Below are 16,971 nucleotides of genomic sequence, written 5' to 3'. Positions count from 1 at the left end.
CACTTCTGTAGACAGAGGCCACTCGCTGTCAGACCAACCCCCTCTCCCCCGTCAGTGCACCTCAGATGCCCAGAGTCCATGGCATACAGCCATGCTGCAGGCTGAGCTGCTGTCACTGGGCAGCCTGCGGTCATTGGAAAATGCTTCTAGGGTTTTCTTTTCCATTTGCCCCCGGAGAGATCGAGTGCACAGCCCCTTGACTAATCACAGGGCAAACTGGGGCAGTAGAGGGCCTTGGCGAAGCTTCTGTCCTCCACCTGCTTTCTTCTCCCTTTGTAGCTAGCAGGGAGGCCCCCAGTCACATCTCACGTGCAGGCCTCCCCAGCACCAGCACTGACACTGTCCTCAGACGTTAGCATGGACCTGTCATCCTCAACCTGGGGGCTTTTCTCAACCTGATGCTGTTCCCTACTGGATCAGTGGTCTCCTTGTCCAGTCTGAAATGTTTCATCCCCTGGTTCATGGGTAGCCCACTGTGCCTAGCCTTCTCTTATCTCCCTGAAGTCTCCTCCTCCTGACACCCTGGCTGGGATACGCTTAGGCTCTGCCCCTGGTCCTGCTCTCTTCTCCAGCACCCTTCCATGGCAATCCTGTTTACTTGACAAGTTCACCTGCCTCTTAATTGACTGATCTCACATCTCCAGGCTTTATTGAGTGATTTCATATAGACAGATATTCTTTCCAGAAGACATCTTCATGCTGTATCTACCCGTCAAAGAGGACTTAACACCATGCTTCTCAAACTCTTCCAAAAACTGGAAGAGGGGACACTTCTTAACACATTTCATGAGGCCACCAGCACCCTGAAAACAAGGCCAGACAAAGATACCACAAAAAAACTATAGTCCAATATTCCTTATGAGTATAGAGGTAAAAACCCTCAACAAAATACTGGCAAATCAAATGCAACCATACATAAAAAGGATTAAACTCCATCACCAAGTGGAATTTATCAGGAACATAAGGTTGGTTCAACATATGGAAACCAATCAATGTAATACACCATATTAGTAGAATAAGGAAAAAAAAACCCATAGTCATCTCCACACAGAAAAGGCATTTGACAAAATTCAACACTCTTTCATGATTTAAAGAAAAAAAAAACAACACTCAGGTTAAAAATGCAAGGCATGATAAAGGGTATTCTCCAAAAAACCCACTGCTAACATACTCATGGTAAAAGACTGGAAGCTTTCCCCCAAAGATCAGGAACAAGGCAAGGGTACCTACTCTCACCACTGCTATTCAACACTGTACTGGAAGTGCTAGCCACGGCAATTAAGCAAGAGAAATAAATAAGCATATCAAAATTGGAAAGGAAAAAGCAATTTTCAGATGACATTATTCCATATATAGAAAGCCCCAAATAATCCACAAAAAGCTACTAGAGCTAATAAACAGATTCTGCACAATTTTAGGGTCAACTGAAAAAAAAATGACTTGTGTTTCTTTATACCATAAATGAATAACCCAAAATGAAAATTAAGAAAACAATACCACTTGTAGTAGCACCCAAAAGAATAAAATACCAAGGAATAAATTTAACCAAGGAGTCAAGAGATATGTATGCTGAAAGCTATAATACACTGCTGAACGAATGAAACAAGATATCCATGTTAATGAATTGGAAGAAAATATTGTAAAGATGGAATACTTCCCAAAGTGATTTACAGACTCAATACAACCTCTCTCTCTCTCTCTCTCTCTCTCTCTCTCTCTCTCTCTCTCTCACACACACACACACACACACATACATTACGAAAATTTCAATTCCCTTTTTGGTGGAAATGGAAAAGCCAATGTTCAAATTCCCGAACATCCAAAACAGTAGTGAAAAAGAACACAGTTAGAGAATTCACACTTTCCAGGATCAAAACTGATTACAAAGCTATAGTAATTAAAACAGTGCAGTGTGGTACTAGACCTACAGACCAATGGAATGAAACTGATAGCCCAGAAATAATCCCAAACACCTAGAACCAGCCGATTTACAATGAGGGTGCCAAGACCATTCAAATGGGGTAAATATTGTCTTCAACCAATGGTGCTGGGACAGCGGGGTAATCACAGATGAAAGAGTGAATTTGGGTCCCCAGATCACTCTATATTAAAAAATTAACTCAAAATGGATCAATGACTTAAATAAGAGCTAGAACTTACAAAAGTTTTAGAAAGAAGAAGAAGTAAATGTTCACAACCTCAAATTTGTCAGTGGATTCTTAGGCTTGACACTAAAGCATGGGCAACAGAGGAGACAATAGACAACGTGTGTATAAAGAGCTCTGATAACCCACAAGCATGAAGACAAACAATTCAGTTCCTAAAATGGGCCTAGGACTTGGCTAGACGTTTCTCCAAAGAAGATATATACATGGAAACAAGCACATAAAAAGAAATAGAACATCATTAGTCATTAAGGATACAAGTCAAAACCACAGCTGAGCTACATCACGCCCCTGAGGGTGGCTATAATTGTTTTTGGTGGAGAAAGTAGACGTGAGCAGAAACCAGAGCCCTCAGACGCTCCTCGTCGGAATGCAAAATAGAGCCACTGCTGTGGAAAAGTCTGGTGGCTCCTCAAATAAGTGATAGAATTATCATATGACCTAGCAAGTCAGCTCCTAGGTATCTATCCAAGAGAAACAAAATATCCACATAACGTCCACACAGAAACTTGTACACGGATGTTCACAGAAGGACTATTCATAGTAGCCAAAAGGTGGAAACTTGAATGTCCATCAACAAGTGAATAACCTGTTGGATCAACCAATAAAATACTATTCATCTATAAGAAGGAATGAAGCACTTCCCCCTGATACAACTTGGGTGAACCTTGAAAACATTACATTCAGTGAGGGAAGCCAGACATAAGTTTGCATATTATATGCTTCCTTTTATAGGAAATATCCAGAAGCAGTAAATCCACAAAGACAGAATGCAGATTGGTGGTTTGCCAGGGACTGGTTGTGGGGGACGGGAGAATGAGGAGTGATTACTTCATGGTTACAAGGTGTTTTTCTGGGGTGTTTTGAAAACGTTTTACACCTAGAGACAGTGGATGCTTGCACGAGACAGTAAATGCATCAATGCCACTGAGTTGTGCACTTCACATAGCTGTTATGTGAATTGTACATCAATAAAATATACAGAAGGGGGTGCCTGGGTGGCTCAGTCAGTTAGGTGTCAGACTTCAGCTCAGGTCATGTGTCATGGTTTGTGAGTTTGAGCCCCACTTTGGCTCTGTGCTGTCAGCACAGAGCCAGCTTCAGATCCTCTGTCCTCCTCTCTCTCTGCCCCTCCCCACTCGCTCTCTTTCAAAAATAAATGAACATTAAAAATATATACATATGTAAACTGGAGAGAGTTATATTTATGAGTGAACCTGTCTTTACGCTTGCAACGGTAAGTTCCCGAGACCGTCTCGGCTTCCAGAGCAAACTTCTCGCAGCCGTTTCCCCACGAGGGTTCCTGTTCTTGACCTGCTTTCGTGTCAGGGCCCCTGGGGACCTGGTTGGCCCTAGAGGCTGAGGTTTGTTGAAGACTCCCTCCTTCTGAATTGGTCACAGGAACCCTGAGCAGCGCCTGGCCACCTGTACCTGTGCCTTCTCTGCATCTGCAACCTTGGGGCCAAGTTTAGGGCCACGAGAGGCTTGCAGAGTCCTGTCTGACAAAACACCACCCATTACCTTTGGAGGAGAACATCACGCCCGTGGGCCTTATTTTCCAAGGAGGATATCATGTCCCTGACCAGAGCCCAGGATGCAGCTTCGGGTTGCCTGCTGGCGAGGCTGGAGGCTTGGAGGGTTCTGGCCAGTGAAAGTCCTGCAAGGGCTGACAGGGTGGGCACTGCTACATTGGGGTCAGCTGCTGGCTGCCTGGCGTGGCAGAGTGGCCGGGTCCTCAAGGGGACAGTGCTCCAGCATAGGCTATGGCACACCGCGGGCCCCAGCCCACCCCACCCTGCTCTGGCTGGCTCTCAGGCCCCGACCGATGAGTCCTGGGCCGTCTCTCCGTTTTCTCTCTCCTCCGCCGTCTGCCCGTGCAAGGCCTCGGGATGCTTGTTTGTGAGAAGCCACCTTCTGTGGCGGGATGGGCCCCCACCCCACTGCGGGCCAGTGGGACCAAAGTAATGGGCAGTGATGACTCAGTTGGCATATCTGGGCCTGGGGCTGCGGAGGCTGACAGTTCCCGAGGCCGAGAGCAGCATCACACACACGGGCAACGCTGAGTGGGCCATTGTATCAGGGCCAGCTGCCGCTCCGCCACCGTTCCTGCCAGTCCTCCCACGTCCCCCATCCCCGGTCAGTCCTCCCACGTTCCCGGACAGTCTTCCCACGTCCCACGTCCCCAGCCAGTCCTACCACATCTCCCGTCCCCGAACAGTCCTCCCACGTGCCACGTCCCCAACCAGTCCTCCCACGTCCCTGGCCAATACTCCCACATCCCCAGACAGTCCTCCCATGTCCCCGGCCAGTCCTCCCACGTCCCCTGTCCCTGGCCAGTCCTCCCACATCCCCCGTCCCCGGCGAGTCCTCCCACATCCCATGTCCCCGGACAGTCCTCCCACATCCCTGGCCAGTCCTCCCATGTCCTCCGTCCCTGGACAGTCCTCCCACCTTCCACATCCCAGTGAGTCCTCCCACGTCCCCGGACACTCCTTCCATATCCCCCATCCCCAGACAGTCCTCCCACCTCCCATGTCCCCAGCCAGTCCTCCCACGTCCCTGGCCTGTCCTCCCCCATCCCACATCCCCGGACAGTCCTCTGTGAGTCTCTGAGAAGTATGTGCACACGGCCCATGAGATGGTGGCCTGGCACAGCCACGTTCACCTGAGGCCTGTTCCCTGACACTGTGCAGTGACCCACAAAAACAGCGAGGCTCTTGGAAGAAAAACGGCCATGTTCCTCCAGATGTTTTGAAACGTTAGCTCTCATCGTGGCCCAGAGCAGTTAAGGCGGAACTTTTGTTTACTCTTCAGTGGTAACAACTTGTCACGTCTTCGCAGCCAGGAGTGCACCCAGTGCTGTTCCCCGGCCTCCGCACAGCGGACACGGAGAATTTGCCCTTGGAGAAGGTGGTCACATTCCTGACCTGTGAGGCTAGGGTTTTTGTCTTTATGGCTCGTGGAGGGGGCTGAGCCAGGGAAGAAAGTTTGTGGGGGTGGAGTGACCAGAGAGGACATGCATGTGCCGGGGTGGGGGTGGGGGCGGCAGAGAGGCTCTGATTCCCCTCCTCACGGACAGTGGCCTGGGAGCGGATTCTGTGAGTCCTGGAGACAAGGAAGCAGAAACAGAAGAATGAAACCAGCCTCAGGGGGCCCAGCTCTCCGCTGCTGCACTGAGACCACGCAGGCCCCGGGATGCCTCTCGGCCCCTGTTCCTCTTTGGTGGAGGGGACGGGGCGCCCAGCTGCCCCGGGGCACGGTCAGCGTGTTAGTGCATCCCTGCAACAGAAAGCATGAGTGAGCTCGCCTTCCCAAGATGGGACGGCACCCCGTGAGAGCCAGAGTGGCCTCTGATGCTGACACTGAGTGCCACGTTCCCTGGGTCACCATGCCCCACTGCTCTGTCCAAGACAGGAAATGGCCGGATGTCAAAGAGAAAGCCAGCATTTGGTTAGAGAGAAGTCCAAGGCCGTACCTAGGCCAAGGTCAGAGGAAGCTAAGCCCCGGACACACTAGCCAGAATCGGCAGGCTCCATCAAGTTGCACTGTAGCCTGGGAGGGCACGTGTGCTGTAGGAGGACAGGCGCTGCTTATAGCTGTGCGTCTTCCCCTCACGGATCTGGCTTGTGTCCCTCCAAAGGGGAGCCAAGGTTCCTTCTCCCAGAGGGACCACCTAGAGCCGGGCTGGGGGCAGCATCAGCAAAATGGAAGTACCTGGTGAAACATCCAGCCAAACGGAGATCCCGATCCCAGAGGGGGATTTCTGGTGGTTTCCTGTCACGTTCATGTGTGCGTTCCCCACCCAGCAAGGCAGGCAGCTGCCTGCTTCCTCAGGAGCCTCCAGAAAGCCCCCCAGAAAGCTGGCCTTACTGGGAAGAACCTCACCACACGTGTCCCGGGCCATCAGGTTAAGTGACCTTTTACTAGGAGTGACATCACAGGCCGATGGATACACTGGCCATCAAACCAGGCAGGGAAGAAGCCGAGGCCCAGAGCTCAGTGGTTTCTCCCATTCTCCCAACTGCCAGCAAGGTGGACCCCGAGCACGTTGTGCCACATGGGGCTCTCTCCTCCGAGTCAGGGCTCCCGCACTTTACAGGGGTTCCGAATCCTGGACTGTCAGATTCAGGAGCTCCGGGAAGGGCCTGAGAACTTGCATTGGCGACACCGTCCCAGGACATGTCGCCGATTCAGGGACTCTGCTTTGAGAACCGCTGCTCTAGATGGTCTTTCCATTTATTTACCGGGCACTTAACCGTGGCTAGTTACCTAAGCTCTCTGAGCCTCAGTTTCCTCGTCTGTAAAGTGGGAGTAACAACAACGTGCCATCAGAGGGGCCTGGGAGATTAAACACCTGTAAGCTGCTAGGGCAATCCCACCCCTTCTCCTGCCCAGCCCGCCTGCCCCCTGCTACCATCACCCCATTCACTGGGCCAAGCCCCTCCTCCCCTCCACATCTCCCTCCTCTACGGGGCAGCTCACCAAGGACCTGGGTGCAGCAGGCGGTGTAGACCACCAACCCCTCCCCCGTGGTTCAGCCCTTCGGAGCCAGGTGCGCAGCTGCAGAAAGCGGGGTGATCTTGGGCCGTGTCTCGGCTTTCCCCCGTCATAGGGAAGGAACAACAGCCAACATTTATTGACGAATTGTTTTCTTTCAGTCACCAGACGACACAATCTCTTCCCAAAGGCTGGTCACATCCTTGTGCTCACAGGGACCACTCTGGGCGTGCTGGACGTGACGGTCATGCCACACACACACCTGTCTCTTCCTGGAGGCGCTCTGCTGGGCACCCTTGGTGCCTGAGGACTAGGGGGTTCCGTGCTCTCCTGGGGTTGGGGTCCCAGGTCTGCCCAAACCCTGGCCGCTAGAGGACCAAATCTCTCTCCTCCATAAGTTTCTCGTCACCTGGGGACCCTGACACCAGAGCCACAGACCGGGATGAGGGCTCCCGAGCTGTGGCCCAGGGCCAAGGAGGCAAGGATTGTGGCCTGGGCCCCACCTGGTGTGATCCCAGGGAGGTGATGCCCAGCGGGGGCCTTGAGGGCTGGCAAGGGGCCAGAAACAGCTGATGCCCAGATGCCCAGATGCCCAGATGCCCTGGGAGGGAGTAGGTAGGAGGTGAGTGGGTGGTCAAGGCAGGCCCTCCACCCCCAATGCTTCTGTCCACCCCCTTCCTGCCCAGGCGTCTCCATCGTTTCTGTCACCACAGAAGAATTCGCACGTTGTGGAATTTTTTATACTCGGAATGATACATTACGCACACTTCTATTGCCTGACCTGGTTTAAGCTGCGTGATTATTTTCAGATGAACCCAACGATTCATCCCTTTTTAGTGCCGAGTAGTGTTCTGCCGTGTGACCGTGTCTTAATTTGTGTATCTGCTCACCTGCTGGTGCACATTTGGGTTGCTTCTGGATTTGCACTGTTAAAAGTGAAGCAGTTATGAACATTCATGTACCAGGAATGTCTGGATCATATGATCCTAAGTTTAACTTTTTAAGAAACTACCCAAGTATTTTCCAAAGTGGTTTTATTATTCCACAGTCCTGCCAGCAGTCTCTGACTTCCAGGTACCCTACCTGCTTGCCAAGTCTTGGCTGGCCGGCGAGCCTAATTTTAGCTGCTCTGGTTGGTGCGTGGGGTTCTCATTATGGCGGCAACTTGCATTTTCCGGTGACTGAATGGTACACATCTTCTTGTGCGGTTCTTGGCCATCCACATATCTGCCTTGATGAAGCATCCGTTCAAATATTCTACATGTCCTTAAATTGAATTGTTTTCTTATCGAGTTGTAAGAATTATTTATAAATTCTAGATAAAACTTCTGTGTCAGATGTATGTCTTGCAAATATTTTCTCCTGCTCTATTGCTTGCCTTTTCATTTTCTCTAGTGCCTTCTGAATGTTAGTACTTTCAGATTGATGAAATTTAATTCATCGATGGTGATCACATAGTTTGAACTTTTGCGCTATATTTCGGAAATCTTTCCCAAACTAAAGGTAACTATGATTTTGTCTTATATTTCCGCTCTAAGTTTTATCGTTATAATTCTCACATTTAGACTTAGGATCTCTTTGAAGTTAATTATTTTTCTGTGTGGTGTGAGGCAAGAGTTTGGGGGATTTTTTTGTTTTGTTTCATTGTGTGTGCATGTCTAAGTGACACAGCATCATTTGTTAAAAGAGTGTTCTTTCCCCCTGAATTGCCTCGGCACCTTTGTCAAAACCCAACTGACTATATCTGAGTGGGTCCATTTCTGGGGTCTGTGTGCTGTGTCCTGTGCTGCTGACCCTTTGCCTCCTGCAGTGATGGCAACAGAGTCTGGATTATGGTTGCCTTATTAATAAGCTTTGAGATCAAGTTATATGAATTCTCTGACTTTGTTCTTTTTTTATGTTTGCTTGGGTTACTTTAAATGCTTTGCATTTCTGTATAAACCTTAGAATTAGCTTGTCAATTTCTCCTAAAAAAAAAAAAAAACCTGCAAGGTTTCTGATAGGGACTGTGTTGATTCCAGAGATTAATCTGGGGAGATTGGCATTTTAACAATTTTAACAATATTGAGTTTTCCCTGGCATGAATACCATATTTCTTCATTTATGTAGGTCTTTCTTAATGTCTCTCAGCAATGTTTTTAGATTTCACCATAATATCTCTTGTTAAATTCATTTCTAAGTATCTGTATTTTTAACTTTGAATTTTGAACTAATTATAACTTCACAAGAAGTTGCAAAATAGTACAGAACGACTCCACATACCCCTGAATGGTGGAAACTTGCATAATGGCAGTAAATTGTCAAAACCAATAACTCGATGTTGTCACAACACAATTAACTAGCCTGCAGCGTTTGGATGACTTTAGACGGACAGTTATTCGGGTATGTCGCTGTGCAGTGATTCTGTGATGTATAGATTCCTGAAACCACAACCACATTCAAGACACAAAACCGTCTGGTCACACAAAGGGCTCCCGCATGCTGCCTCTTCCCAAACCCCTGGTTTCTTCTCCATCTGTGTAACTTGTCATTTCAGGAATACTATGTAAACGGAATATCGTACAACCTTTGAGGTCGAACCTTTTAGCCAGCACGATGCCCTTGTGTGTCTATCAGTATCTAATTCCTGTTTATTACTGAGTGGTGTTCCCTTCTGAGGGTGGCAACAGTTTGTGTAGCTACTGCAGGACATCTGGGGTGTTTGCAGAATTTTGTTAACACGAATAAAGCTGCTGTGACCATACGTGTACAGTTTCATGCGGATATAGATTTTCATTTCTCTAAGATAACTTCCCAGGAGTGCATTGCTGGGTTGCCTTGTGGAAACAATTCACATTTTAGGATACTTGGAGAAGGCAGTGTGGAGTGTTGGACGTGCTCAGCGTCTTTATGGGGCAAAGCCAGGGCTGTCTCACTTGATACACGCACACACATAATTGAACAGAGAGCATTGTCTACGTCAATTCATTTGCAAAGATTCCTCAGAACACAGAAAGCATGAAACAAATATTTAAATGGATAAATTTGCCTTCACAGAAGTTAAAAACTTTTGCTCTTCAAAGGACATCACTGAGGAAAAAGAAGCTGCAAATCATGTGAACATACACGACTATGCAGTCCGACCACCCCACTGATAGAAGTTTATCCGAAAGAAACAAACAGAGTCAGCAGTAAGATGTGTGCCCAAGGCCACACTTATGATGGATGCCACCACGACAGCCCCCCACTTGGCGAACACACGTGCACACCATCGTGAGCCATACAAGGGAGTGTATAAGAAGAAAATAAGTGTGTGCGATCGCATGGATGCGTCTCAGAAATGAGTCTATACAAGCCCAATCGTAGAAAATTCACATCATGTGAATGGTTACAGTGACCAGGGGCAGATGACTGGTTCCGGGGTTGGGTAGAGATGGGATGGGCAGCCCTTGAGGGGTTGGAAGTGCTCGTTATCTTGTGGTGATGGTTTCCTGAGCGCGTGCACATGTCCAAAAACAATCAAATTACACACTCTAGGTATATGCAGTTTATTGTACTTTAATTTTAATTCAATAAAGAAACAAACACTTTAAAAGCCGTGACTAGGTGGCCCACATCCACGGGCCCTATGTGGTCCGTGTGGACAAGACAATGTCCCTCCTGGAGCTGTCCTCCAAGCACCATGGGCCCTGCCCACAGGGTAGGGTGCCTCCTTCTTGTCTGGCATTCAAGGCCCTTGGCAGCCTGGTGCTAACCTGACATTTCAGCCTAATCTCCTCTGTCTGCTCCCTGGGCTGACTGTGGGCACATCCAGGGCAACTGCCTGGGGCCCCACGGACCCCCCCTCTGGCTGTGGTGCACCTGTCTGAACCCTACCATCCTTCACACCCCTCAGGTTCTGCACCACACCCCCACCTCAGGTGACCCGGTCCAGCTTGTAGGTCCTGATGGGTTCACATGTGAACTAACTCAGAGCTAAGTGGTGTAACTGGTGATATGGTAGCACTGGCCAGGAACCCTGGTTGAAGGTCTCCAGAAACCAGCTGGGAGGGGCTGTGATGAGAAAACCCCACTTCCTAAGATGGGGCCTGGGCCTCCATATCCCTCCAGAGTAAGGACAGGGCATGGTCTCCATGGGGAAACATCTTTGAGGTAAGTCAGCTTCCAGCTCTTCCCTCCAGGTCCAGGGAACTAGGGCCTTCTTCCCCTACTAGAGCCCACTCCTTGGAGTCTGACCTCACAAGTGACCTTACAACCCTCCTCCCACCACGCCCGAGATCCTGGCCACGGAGAGCGGGCCTCCTTGGGGTCTCTCCTCCCGAGTCCGGCCTGGTCCTCCATGCCTCAGCCCCCAGCGTCATCAGCTGGCCCTAAAAGTCTTCCTCAGCCCCAGGCCGACTTGGCCAGCATGTGTGTTTCCGCAGCAGACGTTTGGCTGAGGTCTGCGTGCTGTGAAATACGGCCTGGCCAGGCCAGAACAAACAGTGCGCTGGGCTGGCTGGCCTCCGGTCCCAGCCGCCTCCCTGACCCCACCAGCCCTAGCTTTGTTGCATTTCAAATTGTCCTCTGAATACCTCTCAGAAAATGAAGGTCCTCCTCTTCGGTGAGGAAGAAACTGGCAGCATGGGTCCCCTGACATCTGTCTCTCAGCAGCAACCTGTCTTCCAGCTTTCTCATTCCCACGGTAACCGCTGTTTGGGGGTAAACCGTGCTGTGCCCTCCAGGGTTCCTGGGTAGCGACAGCTGTTGGTGGCTGGGAATGTGTGCTCTTTTTCACGTCTTCCTTCAGCTCTGCTCTGGCAAGATGCCGGGCACAAAACAGGGGCTCCACAATTGCTTCATGGAGCAGCGAACATCATGGCTGCTTCCTGCCAGGCTCTGAGCCACATGTCTGCTAAAACCAGCAACTTTGTAAACTGCCTACAGCCAGAAAAACCTGTGCTGTACGAAACACACACAGACCACATGTGGTCGTAAGACCTGAAATTGTGCAGGACCCAGCTGACGAGGGAACGCAGGGTCCGTCACGGGTGATGCTTGTTAGTGCTGGCACGCTAAGACATCTTAGGGTGGCATCCAGTCCAAAAGCTCAGAGTCAGGAAAGGCAGACACACACTTAGGAGCAAGAAATGAGAGTCCTTCGGGGGCCAGACTGGGTGGGCGTGCCTGGTTCCTAAGTGGGAAATCACCTGGGCACACGCATAGGGCCCTGGTCCGAGAGGGAGTGAGCGGTGGCACAGGGTGTGGGCAGGAGCTGTGCACGTCCCCAGGCCACAGCTGGAATCCGGCCCACATCACGGCCATGGTGCCTGCCCATCAGGCAGTCTCAGGTATGCTGTTTTCGTGACAGCATCCGTGCCTGAGGCCTGTGGCTCCGGGAACCCAGACTCACTGACTGCGGGGATAACCTGACTGCTTCTCCCAGGTGGAGACGGCCCGTGGCTGCGGGAACACATTACGCAGACGCACCAGCTGAAGATAACACTGAAGATAACACTGTCCTACAAATCTGGAGGCTCCTCACTGACTAGTGGGGGGGGGCCCACCTCCAAGCCCTCCCCAACTTGTCTCCCTCTGCCTCTCACCAGCCTGCCCCTCTCACAAGGCCCCGGGGGTCACCACCCAGGACAATCTCCCACCTAAGATTCCTATCTTCACCCCACCCGCCAAGACCTTTTACCAGTGAGGGGGACACACCCACAGGTCCCTGGACAGGGAGACACGGGTGTCTCGGGGGAGACGTGTGCTCTGTGGGTATCACTGTGGTCAGGGCCTTCCTCACCCCATCTGGAACTACACACACATCCCTGCGGCCCAGCACCCCTTCCAAATAGCCTTTGCCGGGCTGACCTGCTCCCTTTTGGAAGCTCAGCTTCCCTCATGGCCAGGAAGCCTTCCTGAAGTTGCCCTATGCCCCTGGAGCCATGATGGGTCACCTTTCAGGACAGGGGGTGCCTGGGTACACTACCCAGAACAGAGGGTTGCAGACGTGCCTGAGGGAATCCTGGGCCTGAAGCCTTGAGGCTGCCTGGGTTTGCTTGTTTGTTTACCTGTGAAATGGACACAAATACCAGTCTTAGCCCCCAAAGCAAGGGAGAGGTCAGGCCCTGACTGACCTCATGGCCTGGAGTCCCAGACTCCTTTTGATGTGCTGTGTGTCTTGGGCCAGCATGCTGACCTCTCTATGGCCAACCTGTCATCTGCAAAATAGAGCTAATGACCATACCTGTTTCTGGAGGTTTTTATGCAAGGACCAGATGGGTCATAGGTCTGAAGTCTTGGAAGTGTTAAAAGTGGTTCACGGTGAAAGGGATTAGCTGGGGTCATAGAGAAACCAGGTGGCAGGCAGAGGGGACTGGGGGGTGGGGGCATGCAGACCCCGTGAGTGAGCTGGCCAGCGAGAACAGGTGGAGACACGGCCCCTGCCCGTGTCCCCAGAACGGCCTCCAAGTCCTCGCAGAGCAGGGGCCACAGCCTGGGATGCTGCTCCCTGCCAGCCAGCGCCTCCTGGTTCCAGCTCTGCCTGCGAAGGACTCTCGGTGTGTGAGACTGGAGGGGTCTGGGCCCAATGCTCAAGGGCCCTGGAGACCAGGGCAGTGCTGGCTGGTACTGGGCACAGAAGGACGAGGCAGCACCAGGTGCCCCCCCAGAGAAATCACCCTGAAGCAGGAGACCCTTGTCTTTCCACCTTTCCCTCGGAAAACGCGGGCTGGGGCTGGGCCAGTGAAGCGTGTCCTTGGAGAAGGAGGGGTTTTACGGCGCCAGGCCCGCACTGCCTCTGCAGGGACCATGCGCGCCTCTCCAGCAAGAGCAGGCGTAACTGTGCGTCCTCGTCTAAAAGTGCGCAGGCCAGGCGGCGCTCCGTCATTCCCGGCACACCGGAAAGGGCAGCTTGCACCTCACAGCGGCCTTGAGAGCACGCCGGGCCCAGCACCGTCTACAGTCGACAGCTTTGCCCGGTTCCTTCCTCCCCGCTTCTAGCTGCTGGCGCTGGTGCGCCCTGCCCTGGGCGGCAGCTGCCTGGGGAGCGAGGTTTGTCCCCGACCCCTCACCAAGTCCCTGTTCAGGATGTGTTCTCCTATGATCTTTTCTAAAAAAAAAAAAAAAAAAATTTTTTTAATGTTTATTTATTTTTGAGAGAGAGAGAGCACGTGAGCAAACGGGTGAGGGGCAGAGAGAAGACACAGAATCTGAAGCAGGCTCCAGGCTCCGAGCTGCCAGCACAGAGCCCGATGTGGGGCTCGAACTCACCAACCACAAGACCACGACTCAAGACGAGGTTGGATGCTTAACAGACCTTGACACCCAGGCACCCCTCTCCTACTATCTTAATCTCCTCTTTGAGCTTTCACTTTTCAGTGGGACCCAGGCCCTTGGAGAAGCGTCTGGGGCGCCCCTCGCTGGGGCAAGGAAAACACAAGGTGAGCCTGGATCGTCCTGTGGAGTTGGGGAACCAAGAAACACTCCTGAGTTTAATTAATTAGAAAAGTAAGAGCTTGTTGAAGGACACAGGGCATAGTGTGGAGGCACTGCCAGTGGCCACGGAAGGGACCCTGGCAGCAGCCACAGACGTGGTGATGCAGGACAGAACACCTGTGCCCGAGCTCGTGCCAAGGAATAAACACGTGAACGCCTCCTCTTCCAGGAGGACCCCTGTCAGCAGATAGTGGGGGTGGGAAATAGGAAGCCAGGAAAGGCATAGCACTCATTTCTACAGGCACAGCCACCACTGGGCACTAAAACCAGAGGGCAGAGTTTGCAAAGCCTCAGGATTTGTGTCCTAAGAAGAAGTGAGACTTCAGCATGAGACTCGGCAGACAGCCACCCTAACTGGGCACTCGAGGCAGACCTCGCGGTGAAGTCCTTGGGGCCCCCTCCCCGGCTCTCTAGCACCAATCACGAGGCAGGCTGGCCGCCAGGGCCGTCGTGAGCCCCGTCAGGTTTCAGGCTCTGATGTAGAAAAAGGTCCTTATGTGGAGTTGGAATCAGCGGCTCCTCCCGGTTGTACAGGAGCAAAGCAGCCTGAAGCTTCTTCAGGTGCTTTGCGTCCCTCAGGTGCTGTGCCCGAGGAGGAACTGTTTCCTTAGCTGTGTCTCACATGCTAGGTTTCAGCTGCTTCGACGCCCACACCACCTCCCTGCAAGTGCCCTCTGGATGGCCAATACTGTGGCTGATGGTTTAGGTTTTAACTGTGCTAATAGTGTGTGTTTGAGCTGGGTGTGACCCTTTGGGCACGAGACAGGGCCTTCCAGGGGTGCAACGGGGCCCTCGCAGGGAGAGCAGGCAGACTGCCCTCTCCCAGATACTACCTGGCCATACCATGGCTCATGTGACTTGTGGTCCACTGAAAACCACAGGATCTTCCTTCTGTGAACTGCTGTTGAGTCGAGGTCCCCAGGCTGGTTTCACGTGAAGCAAAGTATAGACAATTCACCTGTGTGATGCTTAATTGTGGGTTCACCCATTTGTCTACTGAGAGATGTGGAGTCTTGAGTCTACTTTCTCCCTGTTGACCCTCTCTCCCACACTTGAGAAGATTTATGTAGATTGTCAGCCTTGTGCCGTCCGCAGACAAGCCAAGACCTAAGGCAGAACCCAGTGGACATCCATGGTCACCACCCAAGGTCAACATTTGCTGGTTAGTCAATACTCAGAGGAGGATAATTCACCCCCAGGATCCAGTTCACTGCACGGTGGCCCAGAGTGCAGGGCACAAGCCCACAGCTACCTGCGTGTTAAGGGTACGTGCTCACAAGGTTAAGGATGCTCACAGAACTTGGCATTCGTTGCCAGGGTGTTTTCACTTTATCCTACAAAAGCCAGAGTGCCACATAGGCCCAGCTCTCCCCCTGGGGTCTGCCTGCTTTCTGGCAGAGACCCCACAGGTGCTCAGCGAGCACACAAGCGGGCAAGCATCTCAGGAGCGTGGCGCGTGGAGGGAAGGCACACACATCCCTCTGGATCACATGATTGGTGTGGCTCCCGCGGTTCAGACGGGATCAGGCCGTCCTCGTGATCACAGCGTGGCAGGCCTGCTCTCTGAGATGGGGCATCCTGAACACTGCAAGCGCTGAGTGCACACCGCCCCACGTGACAGATGGAACCCTCTCCCGGGGAGCCGCTGCTTTAGAGGGATGGTCTGGGGAGGCAGCTGGCTCAGGTGGTGCACAGAGTAGGTAGTTAGCTGGCTTGGGTGGTCACCTGGGTCAGATGGTCATTGGGGTAGGGGTTAGCTATGTTAGGTAATTAGCTGGCCTGGGTAGTCAGCTAGGTCAGGTAGTTAAATGGGTTAGGTAGTCAGCTGGGTTAGAGAGTCAGCTGAGTTAGGTAGTTAGTTGGGGTAGATGCTCAACTGAGCAGGTAGTCAGCTGGGTACGTGGTCAGCTGGGTCAGGTGGTCAGCTGGGGTAAGTACTCAGCCTGGTTAGATTGTTGGGTTTGTCAGCTCTGTGCTAAGTGAACACCCTGCACGGCCAGTCTGTCTGAGGCTGTGTTGCTGTATCCTATCTGGGAAGAATTTAAACCGGAGCATGATTCCCACAGAAATTCCCAGATCGGTGGTCACTTGAGTGGGAAGGCCACTGGGAAGGGTGACATGTGCTGAGAAATTGTCCAGCAACTGGGCTATCTTGGAGCTAATCATATGTGACACCCAGTGCCCTTTGCCCAGTGGGCCGCTGGGTGACCTTGATGACACCAGGGCTGCCCTGTAATGCCCTAAGTTATTTTGGCAAGAACAGGGGAGCTGCTGCTGTGGCCGTGCACCCCAGGCCAGGGCAGAGGCAGGACAAGGAGGGGAGGAGGCCCCAAGGCCAGACAGACACAGACAGGGTCCCACAGTGTGTGCACATCCATGTGTGCCCTCATGTGTGTGCTGCGGCCGTTCTCTGGAGGCAGACGAGGGCACTGCTAATCATAACAGGTGAGGAAGCCTCTGGGCGTGAGGGGCAGGGCTCTGTGCTCAGAGTAGGGTGCATGGAAAACAGTGTCCCTTAATGCTGTGGACACCCCTCCCTCCACAACCCTGCACAAGCAGAAGGCAGGGGTGTTTGTTGGGCGGGGGCCCATGAGCCCAGAGCACCAACCAGGGCAAGTCCGCGGTGCAGCCCCAAGCGGCCCTGGGATGGAGCGGGGGCTCTGACATTGTCTGCCCCTGAAGAAGTAAGGGAGCTGGTGACGGGGTTTATTCCTGCCTCCTGTGGTCACCAAGCGTTTGGCCGATGGCTCCTTGGGAAGCAGGGAGCTCAGAGTCTGACAGTCCTGTTTGTTCACCCAAGGTGATGGGACCCAGGATGAGCGAGGGCTTGCACAGATTCTAGAAGGAGCCAAGA

The sequence above is a fragment of the Panthera onca genome, chromosome A1 (assembly GCF_046562875.1).
Source record: "Panthera onca isolate mPanOnc1 chromosome A1, mPanOnc1 haplotype 2, whole genome shotgun sequence".
NCBI classification, from domain to species: domain Eukaryota; kingdom Metazoa; phylum Chordata; class Mammalia; order Carnivora; family Felidae; genus Panthera; species Panthera onca.
Note: the sequence above shows the minus strand (reverse complement) of the source record.